This window comes from Tursiops truncatus, chromosome 2 (assembly GCF_011762595.2).
Source record: "Tursiops truncatus isolate mTurTru1 chromosome 2, mTurTru1.mat.Y, whole genome shotgun sequence".
NCBI classification, from domain to species: domain Eukaryota; kingdom Metazoa; phylum Chordata; class Mammalia; order Artiodactyla; family Delphinidae; genus Tursiops; species Tursiops truncatus.
In genome coordinates this window covers 69,325,653-69,351,488 of record NC_047035.1, presented here as the reverse complement: position 1 = coordinate 69,351,488, position 25,836 = coordinate 69,325,653, and the positions used below count along the sequence as shown (strand labels likewise).

General features: G+C 34.4%; 1 long non-coding RNA gene across 1 annotated transcript in view; it reads right to left on the bottom strand.

The window, feature by feature from the left end:
* The window catches only part of LOC141277842 (uncharacterized), a 241,120-nt gene that overhangs the window by 33,178 nt on the left and 182,106 nt on the right, over positions 1-25,836 (bottom strand). The window contains exons 3-4 of the long non-coding RNA XR_012329702.1: positions 14,485-14,604; positions 4,533-4,589 (exon numbers count right to left, since the gene is read on the bottom strand). This is a non-coding gene — a long non-coding RNA (uncharacterized lncRNA). The remainder of the gene's footprint in view (positions 1-4,532; positions 4,590-14,484; positions 14,605-25,836) is intronic.

Below are 25,836 nucleotides of genomic sequence, written 5' to 3'. Positions count from 1 at the left end.
TCAAACTTAGAGTGTGATAGTACCTACTTTGGAGTTTAAAGAATTCTGCCTGAAAGCAAAGTAATTCTTTCCATCACTACAGATCAGAGGTGACAGTCAGGGTGCTTTATGTTAGTTCAATGACTAACATAGGATTAGGATAAGGAAATTACAGTTTAAGGTATAAGGAAACTACAGTTTCCTTAGGATAAGGAAATTATAGTTTAAGGTATAAGTGTTTTCCTTCCTGTTTATGAAATAAAGGCATATGAAGAAATGGTATACAAATTTCAGCAAAGTCAAGAGGTCAACCTTCTCTTGTGAAACATTTTATATCTATAAAATGTGCTTTACACTCATTATCTGGAGTTATTATTACCTACCACCTAAAATAGGCAAAGATTGATATGCCCATTTTAAAGCTTAGAATAAAAAACAAAAAAACTTGAGTTTATGGATTCACTGAAAAGGCTGTCTAATTACTAAAAGAGGCAAAGATGAATCTTCACCTCTCTACTTTTAAAAATTGCCTTTTAAGTTCCTTTTCTCTTTGCTGAGAATTATAATACTTCATCAGTTCTGTAATAATGAGGTCAGTTCTCCATTTTGAAAGGCACCAGAAGACTACACCATCCACACAATCTCTTGTGGTAGCTTTACAGTGAAAACTTTTTTTCCGTTAAAAATCAGAGCATTCCCTGGTGGTCCAGTGGTTAGGACTCCGTGCTACCACTGCATAGGGCACAGTTCGATCCCTGGTCAGGGGATTAAGATTCTGCATGGTGTGGCCAAGAAAAAAAAATCATTTTTCTATTAAACTACGGCACTAAATTACTTCATTTACAATGAAAACATTGTACAGAAGTCATTAACATTTTAGTACAAATTAATTCCAACCATATCATCTTGGTAATACTGCCAAAGTTCCACTTGGAGTTGGGCAGAGGGCTATCTCTGACTCCCCAGTCTCCGTAGACTTCTGTGCAAAATCCACATTCTGAGGGACAGTCAGGGTGGGAATGGTGGAGAAAGGAAGCAGTAATGGTGGTGTGACACCCTCCTCAAGTGGCTTATGAGTACCTGACTTCTGTGAAGTGAGCAGAGATGAAAAATAGAAGTAAAATTTGTTCCTGGAAACAAGTGAAACTCCTCCTTGAGAATGTCAGAAGGGGAATTTTGAGAAAAAGATGAAGTGTACAATAAAATGTATATGTGCTGAGACCTAGCAACAATCTGAGTGTTTTTGTAAATGGGACCACTCTCATAGTCACAGGCTAGTGATATTTGGATATTGACAAATTTTTCCCATAAGGCATAGTTGGACTGGGGTGATATTCACTTAGATTACTAGACCTCTGTCAATCAGGAGAGGCTACCACTATATCACGGAAAGTTGCGACTTTTAAAATTTCTCTGCTTAAGTTCCATATTTTTTCAGTAATAAATTAGTGCATATTTTAAGCTGATTTTTGTTTTTGTGTAAAATTCTCGGTTGAATCAAGCTTTCAAAATATACGGTGTGGAGAAAAGTTAGTGTTATTTTCCTAGATTTTGAAGTAAGTTTTCTTGGCTACACTATGCCAACTTAGCCCCATGGCAATTTCTCTCAAATTCAGGAATTTCAACTCTTCCTTGTTGAGGGGTTTAGTATATCATTGGAAATAAGTAATTGGGTAAAGAATCTTGTGAGAATGCTGGTCACTGATTAGCACATGGAAGACAGAGGGCTGCAGAGGCAGGGAGCATCATGATCACTCTAGGACACCACCACAAAAGTAGTTACAAGTCTTTCTTTCTTTTCTTTTCTTTTCTTTTTTTTTCTGACTGCGCCACAGAGCTTGTGGGATTCTAGTTCTCCGACCAGGGATTGAACCTGGGCCCTCAGCAGTGACAGTGTGGAGGCCTAACCACTGGACCACCAGGGAATTCCCTACAAGTCCTTCTTTTTCCCTTAAGGCACTCTGTTCAGCTTGGCCTCAAAATGATTAACAATTATACATCTTCATCCAGATTCAGAAATATTGAAACAGCTTTTGACCTTTCTAGCTCTGAAATTTACCTACATACAACATTTGGGTTCTTTCTGAGATTCTTCTCTCTGCCAAGTGACTAAGGGTTAAAAATAAAATCTTTCCTTGTCATTCTTAAAATAATGCACAAAATCCAAACAGGAAATTATCTTAAAACATCACCTGGAATTAATGGCAGTATTTTCTTTTGTTTTTAACTTTCAAAACTCTTTTTTTCTCTGAAGAACAAAAGCAAATGAATGTAATAATTATAATAGTAATAATCATAATCATATTAATGAAAATAGCTAACATTTATTTAGAACTTACTATATTCCAGGTTTTCATTTAATTACTTTAATATATTAACTAACCTTCCCAAAACCTTATGAGGAAGGTACTATTATTTCTGTGATATAGATAATGAAACTGAGGCCCAGAGAAGTTACTGATTTGCCCAAAGTCCTACCTACATTTAGTAAGTGTGGAACCAGTGTTTTAATGCAGCCTATGTGACTCCAGTATCAGAGCTCTTAACTCTCAGAAATCTCCTTTGGTAATTCAGAAGTTGTATTCTAATCCTAGGTATTGATGAATTGATTTTATTAGTTTCACTGATTATGAATATTACACTTGATGAAGATGGCAAAGTTTATCTCCCAACATCATCTGATTGTACATCCTTGATACTTATGTATAACACTTCGCAGAGTTCTAAACAGAATGAAGGTTAAGAAATTCAATCCTAAAACCATATCAATATAATTCTATTTGTGTGGCATGGAGTGATAATACCATTCTTTGAGTATCCACCATGTTCTTGGTACTGTGCTAGGTGCTTTAGTGATACATCAATACTATGAAGGAGGTATTGGTATCCCTATTTGCACATAAGAAAACTGAGGCATAAAGAAACTTTCACACAAAACTAATAACTAGAAATGAGTTTCTAACCAAGGTATATCTGGATACATATCTTTTTACTAAGGTTTATTATTATTAAACCTAAATAAGGTACTTTATATTGCAGAATTCAAGAATTGTGGAAATGAGAATCTAAACTTTTCTCCAATCTTATTAGTGGTAAAGACAAAGGAAGAGGTTATGCCACTAGTGACATCATAGAGATAGTATAGATTCAGCTTTTAAAAAGTTATTTGAGAATGTAAATGGTGTTTTTCAGCACTTCTGGTCATAGTGATCTATTTTTAGCCTGTAGCAGGGGTGACAATTTACATATAATGCATTAAATAAAAGTACTTTCCTTTATTATGTAATGATTTTGTTTTGAAGCCAAAGCCCTGCTGATGAGAGAAATAAATTTTAGTTTGTTAATTTCATCTCTTCCAGATTAAAACAGTTGTCATGGTTGTAAAATATGTCCACATATTCTTTGATATTTCTCCCTTCAAAAGGTGGAGCCTGATTCTGTTCCCCTGAATGTGGGCTTACCTAGTGACTTACTTTTAAAGAAAAGAATATGGTGGAATTGATAATGTGTAACTTCTGAGATTAGAACATAAAGGTATTTTAGCTTCCTCTTTGCTCTTTCTCTGGTGCCACTCAGCCTAAGGGAAGCCAAGTACCCTGCCATGAGGACACTCAAAAAGCCCACAGAGAGACCCATGTGGCAAGGAACTGAGGCCTTTAGCCAATAGCTAGTGAGGAAGTGAGGCCTCCTGCCAACAGCCATGTGAGTGAGCTTGGAAGCAGACTCTGAAGCCCCGATCAAGACTTCAGATGACAGAAGCTTTGGCTGACATTTTGTTTGCAATCTTATGTGAGACCCACCCAGCTAAGCAGTTCCTGAATTAATGAGCCACAGGCATTTTGAGATAATAAATGTTTGTTGTTTTAAGCCACTAAGTTTTTGGGTAATTTACTACACAGTAATACATAATTAATACAATAGTCTCTGTAAGGTAACATTCAGTGAAATTTAAATTCAAACTCCCTGATAAAATTAGCTTCTCCTCAAATTCCAAATTCCTCCAAGAGTCTCTCCTTCCCCATCTCCCATCCAAGATGGAAGCTTTCCAGAGGAAACTTATGATGAATGTATTTTATACCATTCTCTAGGTCCTGCTCCCTCTGCTGGGAGGACCCTCATTTCACCCAGTCATTTTTTTTCTTCAATCGAGTCCACTGAGAACTGATCCCTTTTGAACATTATTCTGGAATCTACTCCTTCTGACTGTGAACTTGGTTGTAGTTTCTGGTCATGAAACACTTGCACCTTTCAGTTTTTGCCATGGACCCAGTCCTACTTTGATCTACTTGTATTCTCAGCAGTTGAGCCTGTGGATATCCTACACATCAGGTATGGGCCGCGAGGAATCTGATGCACTACCATCACAGACTGTTCCTATCCTGTTAAGCTCTTGAGGCATCACTCTCAGTGCCCTGTTTGCTGTGGAGTTTGTCTAAGATTATTGAAGTTTTCTTGTCTTATCTCGAGGATATAGAAACAAAATCTTTCACTGGAAATCTCTTAAAAATTTCTTTATTATACTGTGAAATATTGGAAACAGCCTAAATACTCACACATAAGAAAGTAGTTGAATAAACTATGGTACCTCTACACAATGGAGTACCGTGCATCTGTAAATAAGAATGAGAAAGACATTTTCAGGATATATTGTTCTGTGGAAAAAGCAAAGTGCAAAAAGTATTTATAGTATGGGACCATTTAAGCAAGAAGGAAGAATAAGAGAATATACATGTATTTGTTCATTTGTGGAAAAGACTTATAGTAAGGATCAAACAGAAACTAAAGAGACTGGTTACATACAGGAATGAGTGGAAAAGGGGTAGAAATAAAGAGGCAATGGGAACATGGTATAGGATTGAGGGAGAAGTAATACTTTTGTGAGGATACGTTTTTTATAGCTCTTACTCTAAGGATCATGATATTGTTTTATATACCTCTCAAATAAATAAATGATTAAATAACCCAGGAGGTAAGGAGAACTCAAAGTGGAAACACAGTAACAAGTGAACCTAATTTTATTATAAATGAATAAAATAACCACACTGATGAGGGTGGGGATAAAAGAACCCACATAAGTAACTTTAGAAAGCAATATTTTGACTAAATATAGTAAACCTAAAGACAAACAAAAAACAAGTTTTCCAAAAATGTTGTACTCTGTGTTTAGTAAATTTGTTTCTAACACGGGTGTAAGTTAGCAATTCTAAAACTATTTTATATTCATATTAGGTTTGAACAAAAACCAAATATATTGTTAATGAGTGTCATTTTTCTCATCGTCAGAGGAAGAGGTTACAAATGAAAATAAGAGTAAAACAATTTCTGTCATGTTAAATTGGAATAAAACATATCAGTATGACTAGTAGTTTATATATATATATATATTATATATATATATGCACACAGGATGGATAGATACAGAAATAAATAGTTGTGTGTATTCATGTGTTATTACACGTACATCTATTTCCTAGCTTTATTCTCTGACAGGGCCTAGAAACAATGACTTCCCAGTAACAATAAGCACACTTAACATTTAGATCTTGGAGTTTAAATGTCATTCCAGTAAAAGGAACCAGGACTCCTTGTAGAAATAGCTGGTGCTGGAAAGGACCAGGGCAGGAAAAATACAAGATAAGACCGGAATGTCTTAAGGAACAGAATGTATACAAGTATCCGCAAAATGATGGAGGCATCTCAAAAATTCACCACGAAAACCAAGTTTAAAATGCTCCCAACGACCAAAGTTGGGCCAATTAGAGAACAACCCAAATAATGCTAGTTTGAATTACAACCCCTAGATTAAAAATAATCATGGATGACTATACAGACATAAATCTGTAAATGGAAAAGTAAATAAAGAGAGTACTCTCCTTTACAGGAGAATATAAATTAATAAATCTACAAGGAATAAGGGAAATGGAAAATCACCATTAAACAAACACCACGGTAATATTTTTTGTGTGTGTTTTGCGGTTTGCGGGCCTCTCACTGTGTGGCCTCTCCCGTTGCAGAGCACAGGCTCCGGACGCGCAGGCTCAGTGGCCATGGCTCACGGGCCCAGCCGCTCTGCGGCATGTGGGATCTTCCCGGACAGGGGCATGAACCCGTGTCCCCTGCATCGGCAGGCAGACTCTCAACCACTGCGCCACCAGGGAAGCCCCTACATGACTCTTTTTGAATTACAGTTTTCTCAGGGTATATGCCCAGTAGTGGGATTACTGGGTCATATGGTAGTTCTAATTTTCGTTTTTTAAGGAACCTCCATACTGTTCTCCATAGTGGTTGTATTAATTTACATTCCCACCAACAATGCAGGAGGGTTCCCTTTTCTCCACACCCTCTCCAGCATTTATTGTTTGTAGATTTTTTGATGATGGCCATTCTGACCAGTGTGAGGTGATACCTCATTGAAACACCACAGTAATATTTGTGAAATCTATCTACCTATATACATATTGCTCAAACCATCAGTGGATGCTAAAATTAATGAGTGATGAGAAATAGGATATTTACATAACCTTAAAGTATTTCCACACAAAATACTTATTAATTACAAAGGGGGAGATATTAACATTGAAAGGAGAAGCCTGACAGACACCATTTAGCCATGTGATCAGAGTTAACATTACCAGTAATAGGATATAATGCCATCATATATTCCACTATATGATGTACTGAGAAGGACATAACCTCACTTCTGTTTTTTGTCAAAAAATAGTAACAAGTACCTAATTATGAGAAAGCACTGGACAAACACAAATTGAGGGATGTTCTAAAAAATAACTGGCATGAACTCTTCAAAAGTGTCAAGAACATGAAATAATGAGGAACTATCACAGACTGAAGAACCCCCAAAACAACTAAATGCAATATGGGATCTTGGATTGAACCTTGGACCAGATAAAAAGGATATTAGCAGAAAAACTGGCAAATTTCTAATAAGGCCTGCATATTAGTTAATAATATGGCATCAATGTTAATTTCTTTTTTTAATTGAACTATTGTTGACTTACAATATTTATTAGTTTTAGGTGTACAACATAGTGATTTGATATTTTTATAGATTATACTCCATATAGAGTAATTGCAAAGTACTGGTTATATTCCCTGTGCTGTACAAATATATCCTTGTAACTTATTTATTTCATACCTGGTAGTTTGCACCTCTTAATTCCCTTCACTTATTTTGGACCCCCCCAGCCCCTCCCCTCTGGTAACCACTAGCTTGTTATCTGTATCTGTCTGTTTCCGTTTTGTTATATTTGTTCATTTGTTTTATTTTTTAGTTTCCACATATAAAATTTCTTGGTTTTAATATCTGAACTATGGTTATATAAGATGCAAAATTGTGGGAAACTGGGTGAAAGGTAAACAAGAATTCTTTGTATAATTTGTGCAACTTTTCTGGAAGTCTGAATTCAATAAAAAAAATCTTTCAAAAAACTTCACAGTTTACCCTAGTGAATTTGTCTCATCTAAGATAATCCAAGTGTTTTGAGAGACTATTTCAACATGCATCAAGGTTAGCTAGTTCCAGTGGTCTGAAAAACGTTATCAATTGAAGTTAACAATGATTTCTGACTACCAAAAGTAAAGTTAATGTTCAGGCCAAATTGAAATAAATACTCCTTGTGACTCAATACACACACACACACACACACACACACACACACACACACACCCTCTGTTATGTACCACTCCTGGTTCACCTGCTCTCTGGGGAATGGGGGAATGGTAAGAAAGTACACTCATGATTGACTTCACACATTTTCCTTCATTCTTTTTTTCTTTCTTGGCTTTTTCTCCTGGAGATAGAGGGCCTTCTTATTTCTCCATCTGACAGAAACTGCCTTGGTTCCTACCCTTCTTCTTCCTTACATGACATTCACTTTATCCTTTACTTGGATGAAGTAGCAAAAGTGTTGCATGGAAAGAAACTCATAAATGAGTACCTCTCAAGATGCACTGAGAAGTATTTAAAAATATTACCTCTGGAAGATCTACAGACTGCTCTATACATTTTAATACCTAATGATCTTCCCAAGTTAGTTCCCTGAAGTTTAATTTTATCTTCCTGGTTATACTGTTATGTCCCTGAGGGCCAGGTTGATCTCTTACACATCATTTGTATCCCCATAGCATGTAAAAAACACCAACTGGTCAGTGTATATTCTGCTGATTGTTTGAAGTAGATTAATCACAAATCACTTTGAATAGAGTACTAAAGAAGTGTGGGATAGTGATCTATGAAGAGCAAAGCCCATGATTCTCCTTCCTACTTGTTTTTGTAAGGTTAGTCAATCCTATAAAAAAAGTTTGCCCACAGCCAACCTTAAGTTTGCCACTTTGCCCTTCTGTACTATAAATGTTCTCAGCTATGGAAAATCATCATATGCTCCTTCTACTTAAATACCATACATATCATAAATAACTTTGAAATTTTCTATGGGAATATGATAAATAAAATGTTACAATTTGAGAGCATATGATTGAAAAAGCTATTCATGATCTGAACCTTCATGTTTCAAGAAATTCTTGGAGAAAACACTATTGCTATTGTAAGAATCCTAGCTCCATCCTTTGAAAGGTGAGGAGTTTAAAGAAAGTTTTATTTAAATCTAAGATAGGATCAAAAGATGAGTGTGGACAAATGGAGTAATATGTGTGAAGATTTTATAGTTGAATATAACTCATGCAATATTAGAATTTGTTGAGAAATCAAAGACTTAGAGTCAAATGTACAGGCATTTGGTACAGGTACAGGAAAGAGTGAATTCTGAAAATCTTGTTTACTTTGAAAATAACATGATTTAATTTTCTAATTTTTATGTGCGTTTAACCAATGATTTTTTTGTATGTGCTAAGATGCTAAGAATGGACTTGCATTCTTTACAAGATTATATTTTTCAATGTTATTGAAAATTTTATTTTTATACAGAACAAAAATGGTAAACAGATTTAATTCATTGGAAAAAAGAGGATATCTTGTCTTGAAGATATCTGTTGCTTTCACAAGCAGTCTTGAGTATATAGCTATTTTTTATAAAAGCTTTTCTGTCGTTTTTCACTATTACATTACATATGGGCAATAGTGATTTTCTCAACTTTTCTTATTTTCGAGTTGCAAATTACTGTAAAAGTACAACTTTTAGACAATTTAATTTAGGATGAGTAGTTGCAAGTGAGATTTTTTTTTATATCTTAAAAGACAAAAAATTTAGTAATTTCTTAGGAACTTCTCTTGCCCAATTATGCGTGGTGATGCATGAGAAAAATAACAACAACAACAACATATTTTGGCATTACTAGGTACTGTTCATGTATGAGAATAGCAATACTAATCCCAGAACTATTATCAGGTGCTCCTTCAACTGAGAGACACAGTCCCTCTATCTTACATCTCTGGTAGACATTGAATAATTTTTTTTTCTTGTTAAATGATACAATAGAAACATTTAACCATTATAAACATCATTACTTACAAAGAAGGAAAAAATCTGCCATTACTATGTTAACAGACTTAAACTTAGGAAGAGATGGTTTGTTACTTACCATGTTGAAGAAACAGTATATGGTAGAGTTATGATAAAACTAAAATAAGGAAATGTGTTGAGAGAGGCTAAGCAATCTTCCAAAGGTGACACACAGTAAAAATGCTAGACTAAGATTTGAATCCAAGCATTCTAGCTCTAGAGTGCATGCTGAAATATTAACACCTTATTGAACATATGTAAGATAAAGTCATTCTAGGCTTTTCTAGATACCCTCATCGAGTTATTGATATTATTTACAGGAGGTCTGAGCTTGTGCTACTGTGGTGTGAGGGCCAACTTAAAACTGTGGGTCAATTCGAACAAGGTAGATCATTTATTTCTAACAAGTTGCATTCACATCAAGAAGAGACACTTTCCCATCAGTGGACAATAGCTACAGTGCAGCTGTTCAAAGTGGCAGTTTCAGTGAAATGGGTCTGAGATGGGCTGGGCAGTGACTCTTAGCAAACTCCAGAGGTGCAGGATCATGTTGACTTTAGTGTATAGGATATCCCAGAAATCAGAATAGTCTGTATTTTTCCATAGATTTGGGTCTGCGTGTTTTAGACTAGACCAATCAAAACAATGGGAAATCTTAGGAGGACATTTCAGGTATGCTCATTCTGGACCAATTTCTTGGAAATAGCATGGTATCTAGAGTCATACTCAAAATGTAGAACATCATGCTATTGCCTCCTTTAAGTAATTTCCCTGTTTAGTCATATTTTGCTCTTCAGGGTTTCTTGCTGAAAGTGGTTGATGTGTGTCTGAATAATACAAACAACTTCAAAAAGTAATTTGTTTATATTAATAATTCATCCTATGCAGGTGTGTATGAGAAGTTGGCAAAGAAAACTAAGTTAGCAACAAGTTTTTAGATTTAGTGATTCAGCAACATGATAAATATCTATTGAAATTCTTTGTCATATGCTTAAAAATCTACTGTAGAATCCTCCTGTGGGGTAGTCTCATCTCCAGGTACTGTGTCCAGGTTTAATTTAGGATATGAACTCAGGTTCGTTGCCCTGCAGGCCAAATATCTGATCTCTTTTGAGAGCAGCATCAGAAAGTCTTCACATTTGGTTAAACATAGATGGTGCCAATGGAGGATGGCCATGTAATGGTGTGACGAGGAAAGTGGAAACCTACTCAAGATCAATTCAAGAGATTTTATTACAAACACACTTCAAAGATTGCATGCTGGAGTGTCTGAAATATCTCAGAGCCCAGTAATAAAAGATGATGGAAAGTCTTAGGCTGCTTCCTTGTTTGTGAAAACTGGGGCTTGCCAAATTTCATACTCCCGCCCTTGTGGCATTCTCTCCAAATAAATAAGTTTTTCTTTGTTTCTATATTCACTCATTCAGAGGTAATTCAGTACCACTGTCATTAAATACATTCTTGCTAAAAATTAGGGAGATAGATGTGCATTTTGAGGCTGAGTTTCAAAAATGATTGAGCTTAATGGTACTCTGAAAGTGGAACTTCAATTAAAATGTTATTCTTTCAGTACCAAGAATTATTTATATTTTTTATTCAGTTATGTTATATATAACATGTTATATTCAAGACTAGTTAATAATAAACATATTAGCCAAGCCCACAGTAAATAAATATTTGATAATTTAAGTAAGTCTGTTATTAGTTTGATGATATATGAAGGTAAAAGGAAAGAAGCATCTAATATATTACCTTCATCTTCTATATTTGCATTGTAGATATGAGTCTTTCATATTATTAATATGAATAAGTTTATTAAAGATATAGGTTTGTAAGTGACATGTAAGTATATAATAGAATAATTTTAATAGAAATATTTATATTTCTCAATTAATGTTGACAAGAAGTGGTTGTTTGATTTCTAAGTCAGAGTCAAGTGTATTCTTTTCAAGAACTATTCTCTATATGTACGCTGAGAAAAGAGCTTGATATTTAAAACGTGAATTTAAAAAATAGCTAATGTAGGATTGAAATAGTTAATAGAATCAGACCAGTTCAGTCAATCAGTCAGTAAACAAACGCCTATGGTGCACCCACTATGTTCCAGGCAGGGTGTGTGATGACAGGAATGAAGCAATCTGTGAGAGACATCTTCCCTACCTCTGTGGAGCTGGTAGTATAGACTGTCTGGCAATTTGATCTGTTTTACTATATGCACCTTCTAGTAGGAGTTAAATAAGGATATGTATGTCTTACAGTACACAACTGTTTAATAATAGCTTGTATTGCATACTGCAAAAGTAGTTGAGACTTTTTGAATTAACACTTTTCTTTAGGTATGTTGGTGCCATGAAAAAGGCTGAAATTATGCAAACTTCTCGTTTTATAATTTTGAGACAATGGCAGTATTAAAACATACATGTAACATCCTACAGAAAATTAAATGTGTGAACATGAATTACATCATTTGAAAATTCAACTTGTACTTGATTTTCCAGGGTAGCTGGTGTCCAATGAGCCCATGCAATATCAATGTGCTCAGTGATAGAGAAGAAGATGGTAATCGCGTACCAGGGGAATTTAGGTTGTGTTTTGATGATGTGGTCAATCACTTGGCCTTTGTGAACATTCATGGAATAACTGGTTTTATTTAATAAGTCCATTTATGAAAATAACCACTGTTGCACATTGGTGCTTATCAAAAGTATTTTTTTCCTTGAAGAGACTGCACATGTATAGCATCGAACTACCAATTAATATAATTTGTTTAGAGCTATTTTTCTTTCTGTATCATCAAAGCATTAGTTATGAAAGGTGAACGGTAAAATATCCAGCCAAAAAAGGGTTGTGTGGCTATCCCAACAACTTAAATAAAGGGAGTAAGAGAGAACACATGTGTTACAATTATCCAGATTTTTCCTTTAACTGAAGCTTTTAAACTAAGACTGATAGAAAACAGTGTTTAGGAAGAAATAATGCATACTGATTTATATAAAATGCTGTTCATGGTATTTCTCTTTTTATATTAGCTTTAATGAATAGATATGCCTTTTTATTTTGTGGTACCCTACCATTAAGTGATACCATCATTTTTTTTTTCTGCCTAAATAAATTCAAATTCTTGTCACCTACTATCTGTACAGGAAGATTTGAGACATTATTCCTAATTGAGATTTTCACTGAATATCTTTTAAAGATAAATTTGTTTTATTCTTTCACCCACTATTTAAAAGGATTTTCACATTTTTATCTTCTAAAGGAATTGTCAATGAGAAACTAAAACTGCATAGACTATACATTAAAATCACTTTAGTTTTTAAGCTGTCATGAACTGTTTCAAAAAATGCTAAGTTGCTATTGTTTAATGTCTGTCATTTTATAATGCTTTAGAAGTTATCTATCCTGTAAAATTATTAACTGATGCTAAAATTGCCTTGTAAGTATTAGGACAATAGCAATTTTGTAACAGCTGGGACACTGCCAATGTAAGATAAGTACATTTTGCTCTGTAGATTCATAAAGTGCTTTGAAATGGTTTGTAACTGATGGATGGATGCATTTTCTAAGTGTAGAAAGCAATATTTTGTAGAAGGAAATGGCTTGAAAGCTGACACACATGCATGCAAATGCCATTCTCTTCAGTAAGTAATTTGCTTTTTCCTTCAAAAGCATAAATGGCATAGTTAGACACATTATTTTGTATATTGCACATAACAATACAAGATGCACAAAAACAGCAAGTACAAAACATTTCATATTGATAGAAGAACCCATGGCTGTGGTATATGATTAGCATAAATCTATACACACTGAAGTAATGCCTTCAGGATTAAAAAGTGAAACTGAAAGAAATAGGAAAGTCCTACCAAACTTCAGGAAATGACAATATTTATTATCCTTTCCCTCTTTTAATTTTGCTACTTGATTAGAATGCTGTATCATTTTAAATGGATATATTTTCCTTAAACCACTAAACATTAGTCATGGTCCCAGTAAAGTGTTACAAAGCTCTCATATTGTTCTACATACTTGTTTAGGATGGTTAACATCTTTCAGCTTTCAAAACATAAAAGGCAACACTATATTTTCCTGTATGACAAGTGTTCATATGGGACTAGTTTTTGTCAAGTTAAAATTGTTCTGCGACCCGAATTGGATGTCTGGAATTTTTAAAAAATATAGTTACTGTTGTATCCTAAGCACCTAGAGCAGACTGGCAGAGAGTGTATAATCAATAAATATAAGTCAAGTTTGAATTGAATTGTTTTTCAGAGACACTTGATTTGAAACCACTCTTAGCAACTCTGTATTTGTTAAAGAACTTGAGCTTTGGAGCCAAGTTGGTTGGGTTTGGGTCCTGGTATCAACATTAACAGTTTTGTGAACTTAGGCCAGCCTTTTAACTTTGCTAAACTTCAGTTTCCTACTATATAGAATGAAGAACATAACATCCACTTCTTAGGGTCGTTATGAGGACCAAATCTATATAAAGTGCTTTTGCACAGTATCAGGCACTTAGCCCTTGATACATTATGGTCTTTATTATTGCCATACCTCCACCATTATCCACATTATTATTTGGTTTGCTGTATCAATACAGAGTTATCTCAGTTCCTTAAAATGTCCTCAGTTTCCTCTCTGACTTGGACAATTTCTGTGAAAATCACTTAACATTAACTCCACTCGTTAATGAGAGCTTTATTCAGTTAGAGAGGAAACCATACCCTCAATCTTTAACGTTTTAATTTAGTGAGGCAATTCTTTTTCCTCTGATACATATTTCATTCAACACGTTCAAAGGAAATGTAGAAATGAGTAAAATCTACTGGTTGGGTAATATTTTGGATGAATGTAAGGCAAAACTTCCAATTTGTATTTTGGATATGTTTTCTCAGAGATCAGATATTAGAACATCTGGACCTCTTTGGATTGGTCAGTAGAAGACATTATACAAAATGAACTAATTGATTAACAGACGTGTAATGTACTGAAATTTTCCACCTCTTCAAAAGATGCATTCATTACTTACCTGGAAGACTTTGTCACAAAGATATGCCAGAGGAATGCTTTTAGACCAAAGTGTTTTTACTTCTGAGTTACTTCCACACTTGAGGAAACCTTTGATGGGGTTTCTTCATTGGAAAGATGCCTATGGTAAGAATAGAAAAAAAATTGGTCCTTTATTTGAAAATCCTACAAATTCTGAAGATTTCTAATTTAATGGATTTTTATGAAACATATAGCTTATTAAATAGCTATAATACTTCATGTATAAATAATTTGTCTTTTATTCATACAATTTCTTGTTTTACTTTTTTATGGCTTTAACTCTTGGTGGGAATTCTGTGTTTTTATATATAGTTTTAGTTAGAGCTGTGACACTTGGTGTTTATGACATCACATGTGTTTATTATAATCGTTCTCCCCCAAATCCTCTGTGCATAAAAATGACACGAGGTCATTTTCCTAACTAACTTTATAACAGATGGGGTCATATAAATTTCATTATCATGAGCCCAAATGTCAAAGGCAAAGGCATTCATGACAGCCCTAAATATAGTCCTAGAGATGGGGCCTCATCCTACTTTTTCTCTCTTTGATATGGACCCACTGAGGAATAATGTGCTTTTCTGTTGGTCTTCTTTCTCTCTCTTTACAAATTTATCCAACAGAGAAAGATTACATTCCCCTCACAGTAGCTCTTTAGATTTGTCATCTCAAAAGTCTGTCACTTACAGCCTGGGTTCCTCAGGTATTTATTTATTCATTGTACCAAGCCATAGGCAGGTTTTTGGCATAGTTGTCCAATTACTGATACCCTTAAAGCTCTGTGATCTTGTGGATAAGCCTACTAGAACAACTTAAATTTGTTCACACCTTTTCTCTACCTTGGAGTCCAGGAACTGGAAGTGCCTTTGGGACAACCTATAAGAATGCAACATAAACCCTTAACTAATGCTTACATAAAACCTTTTATTGCCATGTGAGTAAGTGTTGGAAAGATGTTTAATGACAGATAATCTAGCGGGATAAGTGAGTTTTCTGTTCTGTCATCCCTTGTCTTTATGTCGTATGACTTAACACCACTTTTGTATGAGATGGATCAATGACTCTGCTAAGAGGGACAGAAAGATAAATATTCTTCTACACGTTGTTCATGTGATCTTAATTATCACAGATTTGCAGAGGTCTACAAACTGACCCTGCTCTGTATTTATTTCCAGAAAAAATAAGTTTAAGTAATACAGTGCCACCAACCTGCTATTTTTACTCAAAAATATATCTTGAAGATCCTTTATTAGGGCACAGATTTGTTGCACAGTGTTTCATAGCATGGATAGGTGATAATTTACTTGCCACACTGCTATTGATAGACATTTAAGTTATTTACAGTTTTGTGCTATAAAGAGTGCTTGCAATGAACATCCGCATACATGTCCTCTTGTGTGTATGTGTGGCTTTTTATTTAGGATGGATTAAAAGAAAGTTTACTGGTTCATATAGATTCTGCCAAATTGACCTTATGTGGGTCCTAATCCAGTGAATGCAGTCCTCCTAAGAAGAGGGAAATTTGGACTGAGACACAGAAAGAATGCCATGTGATTCCAGAGGTAGAGGACTGGAGTAATATATCTACAGGGAATGCCAAGGATTGCAACCACCAGAAGCTAGGGAGAGGCAAGGAAGGATCATCTTCCTCTAGAGCCTTTGGAGAGAGCATGGACCTGACAATATCTTGATTTTGGACTTCTAGTCTCTAGAATTGTGAGGCAATAAATATCTGTTGCTTTGAGCCATCTAAGATGGTGGTAATTTGTTATGGCAGTCCTAGTAAACTAATACAATGGTCATTATTTCTGGATAGAATTATATTGCAGTCCAAAGCCCAAGAGAGAACATATTAGGTACTAGCAATAGTTTGTGTTCTCCATTTTGTTTCTATGTAAGTGAGATCATAAAAGATGTGTGTGTGTGAATAACGAGACTAAAATGTGAATTCTGACACACACAAATGTCAAATAGACCAGAAACTTGGAAGTAAGGAAATTTCAAGAAAAAAATTTATTTCACAAGTAAATGTCAAAAGAACTTCAACATTCAAAGTATAAAAAATATATTAGGAAAAATCTGTAAACTTAGGTCAGGAATGCATCTGATCCCTAGAAATGAAGGTTAGTTGTCATATTTTTAAAAAGTGAGTATTATAAGTTCTAAAGCTAATAAGGATTTTGTACGCAACGTGACAAAGAGAGTATGTCTGTTATTTGTAGATCTTTATTGACATTTTAAAAATCACTGAAGCTGTGCTTTACATTCAATTGACTGTTTTAAAAGATTATTATATTTTTCACTGACTCATTAAGGTCTAAAAAGCTGCCATGGGCCATTCTTTAATTATGTGTCATAAATGCAATTCTACTGTTACTTAAGTAAAGAATTACACTGTCTTATGACCGACAATGTCAATTTAAAGAAGCAGCACTCTCTCACTGGTTACTAGAGTACGTTAGTAGCTATCAACAAGAAAGTAAATAGTAGGGAATTTATTAGTTATTTATTTTCAGAGCACAGAGAATATTGCAATTTTTTGTGATCATATATAACCACCTTGGATAATCCTGTCCCTTTCTAACTATAAAATTTTCATGTTTAGTATCATTTCTATTTCCCTAAAAATTCATGTGAGATGGACCACAATTGTACTTTGCTTCAGGTACTTTTAACTTTCTCTTCACAATTCATCTCAGCCATAAAACTCATTAATCAAATTAGATGGGAGAAGACAAGTTTCCCATGGGTTGATCTTAACTTGTATTCATGATGATTAATCATTGCATAACAGGGTGAGGTCACTGGAAACATGTCATTCTCATAGTCACCATTTAAGTTCAAAGGTAGGAGTATTAGCAGCAATAGTCTAGCAAGAAGACCTTTAAAAATGGTTCAACAGTAAGAAGCCCCTAAATTTTCTTTACAATGTATCAGTGAATAACAGTTTACTTTCTTCCTTAGGATTTTTAGCTATTTTTTTCTACCGAGATATTTATCACTTTTAGATGCTTTCATAAAAGTTTTACATACATGTATGTAGTTTATTAGAACAGTTTTTACATAATTTCATAGGAAGAAGTTTTACTATAAAAGTGATTCTGGTCCATGTTATCTTACATTACTATCTTACATTTGTGTAGCACTAACAAATTTCAAAGTGCTAATCACTCTATTCTCAATTTTTCTTTTTTCTTTTTCTTTTTGTGGAGAGGTCTGAGAGTAAATTCATAGATGAGAAATAATTCTGAATAGACATGAGATTGACCACAGTCTGAATTACTTAACATTTCTTTTTTTAAAAAATATTTTTGCGGTACGCGGGCCTCTCACTGCCGTGGGCCCTCCCGCTGCGGAGCACAGGCTCCGGACGCGCAGGCTCAGCGGCCATGGCTCACGGGCCCAGCCACTCCGCGGCATGTGGGATCCTCCCGGACCGGGGCACGAACCCGTGTCCCCTGCATCGGCAGGCGGACTCTCAACCACTGCGCCACCAGGAAAGCCCCTACTTAACATTTCTGACACAATACAATAAATAATAAATCAAAAGCTACAAATGATGTACTTCACATCCATGCATTTCACTATATGTAAGCTGAACTACAATTTTTAAAAACCTACACACGATTTAACAATTATCTATTCTTAACAAAAATTGGATATGCAAAAATGAGAGATTAAAATTCCTAAATATTATCATTTATTAAGCATTCCCATTAAATACTTTAAAAATGATGGTCTGATTTCCTTGCAGCGTATGTCATTCTGAAATAATAAATTGAGACATTTGCTTGCAAAATAGCAATTACTGCGATTATTTTCATGGTGAGATTCAGGAATATAAGGACCTTTGTGATGTGGTACTTAACACCTCTCTAACTTCATTTTTCATGCCCTCTTTTGTGCTCCCATGTTACCAATTACATTCTTACATTCATTTATTCTTTTATTCTTTCTATATCATCACATGTCTTAACATCACAAAGGAACTTTCTATGCAATAACCTTGCCTTCCAACACTCACCTTCTAGGCACTCTCCATTCCCACAACTCTACTGAGATTGCAGCCCAACACTCTCTTTCTTGTCGCATTCAGGGGGATCCTTCTCATTCCGTACCTTGTTTTATCCCTCAGCAGAATTCAATGGGAATGGCTTCTCCCTCCTTTGAAAAATATTCATCCCTACTGTGACACCACTTTGTCTTGATTTTCCTTCTGTCCACTCCTTCTCATTCTTTTTTACTAGCTCCTCTACCTCTTCTGTCAGTTTTGGGTGACTTATACTTCCCAGTCATCTGATAGCTTTATCTTGGGACCTCTCTTATCTATTCATGGACTTTGGAGACAGATACCCTGTGTTCAAATTCCAGACTTAGCACTTACTAGCTGTGTGACTTTGGGCAAGTCTCTTCTTCTTTTTGTGTTTCAGTTTTGTCATCTCTAAAATGGGAGTAATAACAGTACCTACTTCATAGAGCTACTGTATTTAGTGAGATAATATAAACAAAATGCTTACAATAGTGCCTGGCACTTAATACTATCTCCATGTTGATAACAACCAAATTTATATTTATATTAAACATTGCACATGGATTTCCAACAAATATTTTAACTGCTAATTTGATATTTCCACTTGTATGTCTAAAAAGCATGTCAAAATTTACATGTACAAAATGAAAATCTTGATATCTTTCTTTCAAAACAATTTCACTCCCTGTTTTGACCTTACCATCATCAGTTCAATTGCTCCAGTAAAAAACCTTGGAGTAATTCTTCATTCTTTACTTTCTCTTACTTTCACATTCATTCCATCAGCAATTCCTATTTGTTCTACCCGAGTAAATAGTTTAAACCCATCCACTTTTCTGAATCTCCATTGCAATCAGCCTAGTCAGGGAGATCATCACTTCTCATCTGGTGTTATGGACTAGCAAGTCCTCCTGTCCCTCTCTTGCTCTTTTGCAATTCATCTTTATCTATCTGCTCAAATAATCCCTCTGAAACATAAACTATGTTACATATAACTTCATGCTGAGCGCACGGTAGCTTTTCAATAAATATTTGTTGAATGAATGAATAGGTATGATATTAATTGGGTGGCATAGAACCTTAGCAGTTTAAGAAAAGCAGATATTGTCTTAAGTTTATGAGCTTACTGTGAATTAAAAGAACAGGGTATTATGAGAGAGAATAACTAGGAAGTGATAGATACACAATACGTAAAACCAGATGGCTAAGGATGTCTACACTGTGTAGGTGTATTTTAAATTGACACTGGTAGACTGAGAAGGAGCTACTATGGTGAAGACTGTGTGCAAAGAATTCCAGACAGAGGATCTCTGGAAAGAAAAAGCTCTTGCCTGTTTCACAAAACTCAGATGGCCTGTGTGTCTAGAGCTTTAAAGGTAGCTGGGAAATTAAGCAGAGAACAGATCTTATTAGACCTTCATCTGATAATGGGTGGTGATTTTTTATTAGCTATAATGAGACGACTGGACAGTTTTAAGCAGGGGCATTATATAACCCAATTTATGTTTGCAAAGATAAGGACAGACTTCTTAGTGGAAGGACTGGAAGGAAATTGTGAAAACAAGGATGCTATTGAAGAAGGCCAGCAGAGAGGATAGTTGCAGTGGAGCTACGTTGTGGGGATAAAATCAGGTACCAAGATGATTTACTGATGAATGGCCATGGAGAATGGGGGAAAGGAAGCAATTAGGATGATTGCCTTTGGCTTGAGCTCCTGGGTGGATACTGATGCCAGTTTATGAACTGGGTGGTGAGACATTATAGATTCGACCCTGGAGTTTAAAAGGGAGGTTTGCATTAGAGATATAAATTTGAAAATAATCAAATGCCATCATTTTGCTGGCACTTATGACCAAGGGAATAATTGCAATGTTCTAGGAAAAAAATATGGAGAAAAATGAAGGGAGGAACTCCGGTTTTTCAAGTTTGACAGAAAGAAGAGGGCTATCAAGGGTGTCACCACATTTGCCATATTATTTTTCTACATCTATTTCTTGCACAGTAACTCCTCCACAATCTGTCTGGCAAGCTTCTATTCATCACCTGTAACATAACACTACCTCTATTTAACCAACATTTATCAAGCAATTATTAAATACCAAATGTACTTTAATATATGTATTGAATGCATTATTCCATTAACCCACATTATAACAGCTTTGAGGTAGATATACTATTTTACAGATGAGAAACCTAAAGTAACTTACAACTGATTACCAATGGAACTGGGAGTTGAGCCCAGACTGTTAGCAGTTATAGCCTATAGATGTAATTTCTACACTGTATTGTTTCATATATATCTAGTATTTTACTTTCACGGTATACTATATTTTACATATACATATAAGTATAACAAATAAAAGTAATCAGGAAGCTAAACAGAAATTTAAATTATATTTTTTTGTCTTTCTCCTTTACTAAAATATGAGCAAGTTGAAAGTAGAATTCATGGATTACTAAATTTGACCGCTTCCAGGCCAACCATAGTGTCTGATGTACAGCAGACCTAAACAAATACTTGTATGATTAAATGAATATAGGTCCTCAATTTTGAGAGCCAATTATTATAAACTCTTAAGTTCTACTTATATCTTGTTTGTATATCTATATATTCACTTGCTCAGTGTTAAAGGCAGAATCCAGTTTTCATAAGTAGAATTTTGAATCTAAGCTCTCAGTGAGTTTATTAGACCTAAGCTTTGCTGTGTGCATCTTCTCCCTACCAAAATTACTTTTCCCAAGATTACATCACCAAAATATCATGCTGGTTGTTTATTGAATTATTTTATGTAATTTGTTCTAAGTTGTTATTTCATGCAATTTGTTCAAGCCTATCTCTTTTTTTCTGGATTCCCCACCATTTTGAAGTAGTCTTCTATTACTAAGAATTTAATTTCATGCTGCTCTCAAGTATCTTGAATGGAGACCAAAATGTGTGTGACTTCTGGAATGGTAAAATACTAATTTTGTATAATTCACCAAAGATAACTGTGTTAAATGTTCTTTGCTGTAAAAATGCAGTAGGAAAAAGATAAAGAAATATTCTTTTAAAGTAATATTAATTCAGCAAACTACCTTTTATTGTTAGAATTATGAAAGAATATAGCTTAAAATTGACTAGAATTGAATTAAAAGATAAATTGTCTCTATTTTAACAATGCCTGGGTTTTGCTTCAGAAAAGCTGACATCATTAAAATGTTTCACTTTGTCAGGCAGTTTCCAGTTTCTGTTATTAAGAAGCTTTCATTGCTTTGACACACTTTAAAAAATGCATACTGTTTTTGAAAATAATTGAAAAACACTCTAAAACAAAATGTTTCCATGCAATACAATATCACACAATCACCAGGCTGTATCTATTATTTCAAATGTATAGAGCAAGAACTTTTTCCACTTTATTTGCAGGACAGTTTTTCTTTCCTCCCCTTCCCCAGGTATTCGAAGATCTAAACTGGGATTCACACTTAGAAGGCTATTTTTGGATACAAGGAGAAATCTTTCAAGGCAATTTTATACTCTTTCAAATGGCTTTGATTTGGAAATAAATTTTAAGTTGAATAATCTCCTTATTTTTACCTAGTGTCCATTTTTGATACCTGAGAATATCTATTTGGCAGTCAAACTTCCACATAATCATTCATTCAAAAAACAAATCAACCATAACTTAACCATTTTCTAAGGACACTTTGTACCTGGCAGGAGGTGAGTTACTCCAGATTTTATGTAGCCTCTAAATAACTACACCTCAGCCATTTCTATCACTGGGGATATTGGAAGTCATTAAGTGATTTTACATTTTGCAGTTTAATGTGATTAATTTTTTATCCCACCATGTTGACTCTTTGCTTATCTTTAAACTAACTCTCCTATGCAATGCATAGAGGGCAAATGCCTCTATATTTATTGGTTGCTATCCCAGCTCCTTCATTTCTTTCACTTTTGTAGAACCTATTTCTCATCCTCACTATGAACTTCAGCTTCTCCATTTGCACAATCTGTTGCTCTACTTTTGCTTATCTGGAAACTTTATTATTATCAATTATTCAACAAAACTCAGCATTATAGAGTCTATTATCTCTTCTACCTATTTTATATGTTCAGAATTCTTATTATTACCAACATTACCTCAAATAATATCCACCTTCCATGTGTTATACTCCATGTCCAAGGTGGACAGCTGTATTTAAAAATGTTATTAACCATATACATAAAGTCTACTACAATGCATATTAGCTAATTTCATCATGATCCACATCAACACAATAACATTTTTATTTCTCAGAAAGTTTTTTATTCCCCATTAAATTTTCCACCACAGTGAACTCAGAAGTTTGTATAACCTTTAAAACCCAAACTTATTCTCGTCATACATAGACTACAAAGTATTTCATCTCCTATTTTTAAAATAAAAGGCACTTGAAGTATATTCTGCCCTATACTATCCTCCATTCACTAATTAGTAATTATTTTTATGTCTCCTTCTTTGTATCCTTTTCTATTGTTGCCCTGGTAAACAGATATTTATTCTGAATCTTGTTCTCAGCCTTCCTCTCTTTTCTTTCAATGCTTGCTACCTTCTCTCTGTATTTTCTCTATGTATAGTTATCATGCCTACATAGTCTCCAAATCACTATCTCCAGATCTAAATGTGATTCTTCAGTTATCTGCTGAATGTATTACTTATTTACTCAAAACCTTTAATTCATTAAAGCATTTAAGGCCTTCCACTATAACTTGAAGCCTATAACTTGAAGGCTATTCACATTTCACAGTAAGTAGCCCCTTTATGCCTTTGACACTCTTAGTTAAATTTAACAATTTTGTTTTTCTCTAAACGAGTCTTTTTCTTTACTTTCTATTTGCTCATACAACATCTTCTCTTTTTTAAACACTGTAGTACTCTTCTGGCTCTTCAAGGGTGAGTTCATGTGCCTCCTACCTTGAATTCTTCCTGAGCAGGATGTAATACCCCTTTCCTCTGAATTTTCAATATTCTTTTAGCTTTTTCATATTTGTGACCTACTTACAATGTCAAATCTCAAGGTTTAAGTAAAGAGAGATTATCAGCTTCACTTGCTGAATTCTATTGATATTTTAGCTATTTGTGTTCAGCCTCTGAACCACTGATTCCTAGAGTCTAGAATAGGAGTTTTTTCTTACCCAAGTTTATATCCCTCCAAAGCATCTGGCACAGTGCTTTTTCATCTCCTATAGAGACATTTAATATAAATATGCAGGATACATAAATATTCAGTTTGCCGCACATGAACTTCTTAGCATTTAGATTAGAAAAATTGAACTTGTTTTCTCTCTTCTCATTCCCACTCAGTGCTCTTTCTACATCTTCCTCCAAACTTGCTGTTCTTTATTCATTCTTTTTCCTCTTAGCAATGAGAATACTGTCAAAAATACATCAACACCTATTATCCTTTCCATTAAAAAATCCTGGGTATAAATACACAGTTAATTGATTGTGTTATCCAATCCCCAAATACATTCTCAACTAACTGCTTTTCACCTACTGAGTTCTGGACAGATATGGGTTATATCTGCACTCTGTTCAGTAGAACAACATAAGGATGGAGATACTATTTCTTTAGGTGAGGGCAGTATCATAATGTTTAATTTAAAGAGTTTTGGTGAATGATGCCTTTAAACCAATAAATGCTTAAGAAATGCGGAGTTACCATTATAGGCTACAGTATCAATGAGGCAATGGGAAAATTCCCATAGAGAACAATAATCACAAAGTTTATTATAGGCTTGAAAGAAAGTAATGATATAAGAAAGGACACAAAGAAATGAAAAGATATAGCATTTCTGGTTGAAATGGATATAGTAATAAATCTTCAGAGGAGGAATATTTAGGTCTCATACTGACAGAAATATATGTCTCCAAAGAAAGTGTGTGGAGATGCTTTTATAATTGTGACATGTTCTGTGGAAGGTACCCTTACAAATTTCTGAAGGTTACATGAGAGAAAATGCCAAATAAGCTGGTGTATGTACATTAGATATCAATGATGGAATAATTTTAATCTTAGATAAGTCACGAAGAAGAACTGATTTTTATGAACTTACTCTTGTATTTACCAGTAAGGATGAGCATTGCAATTATTATAAAGTTTATTTGGAATAATGCCTGGAGTCATTTATATTTCACTGAGAAATTAAAATATAATTCAGTGTACTCTTGCTGTGACAAAAACAAATCGTTCTTTATTTTTCCAACTGGATAATTTCTAGGAACTTTGATTATTTTTACATTGATATTATAACAAATATGTTTTATTTTTCTTATGACCCTCAAAGGTGAGGTTATAAAAACTGACAGTATTCTTTGGGATATTGTGCTAAGCACACAGTAGCATAGTAAATTGATGACATAGCTATTTTTAGGAGATTTTATTTCAGGTATTATATTTCCTAATACTTAAATGTTCCTAAGGTCCCCTTCTTTCTCTGACCATCACTCTTGTAACATTGAAGGACACTCTGATTATTGCTATTTTGTAGACATGAATAGGGCTCCAGTATGGTACATTTAAATAAAGTCATATATCAAGGGAGTTGGAATGTTCCCTTTCTCCAGGATGAAAGTGTTTTAATGAAATGATTCAGAGTAACCTCCACTCATCATTTCACCTTGTCTGTGTAGATAAGGCCTATGTGAGAAGGTGTTCTAATGTATAAGCCCAGGGCAGTGATTAAGGAGGATAAGTCTATGTAGCATCATTTCTTGGTTCTGCCACTTACTGACTGTTAAGCCTTTTCTTATCTGCACTACTTTTCTTATTTGTACATTTGTAGTAGTGGTACCTACCTCACAGTATTGTTGTCAATGTGTTACTCAATGTGTCTGATACATTCTAGCCACTTGATATTTGTTAACCATGCTTGTTATAATCAAGAGGGAAGTTAATAAAATATTTGATTAATTCCTAATTAAAGAAATATTTATTGTGATTCTTCTTAATACCAGATGCCATTCTAGGCACCGTTCCTACCCTCAAGAAGATCATAGTTTGCAAGAAAAAAATGGCCAAGATAAAGAGTTATACCAAGGTGGAATTAAATGCTAAATAAAATGTGCTCATCGTATTATGGCAGAACAAAGGAAATTTGACCACAAAAGCACTTACATTAATAGCAACAGGAAATAGACTATAAGATCAGAATTTCACACAACTGACAAAAATAAATGAAAAAAGAAAGAACCAAAACAATTTTTTAAAGAGTAGTTTTGACAACTTATGTATATTTTCTTGTGAAAAAAACAGAGTAAGGGACTAAAAGTCTAT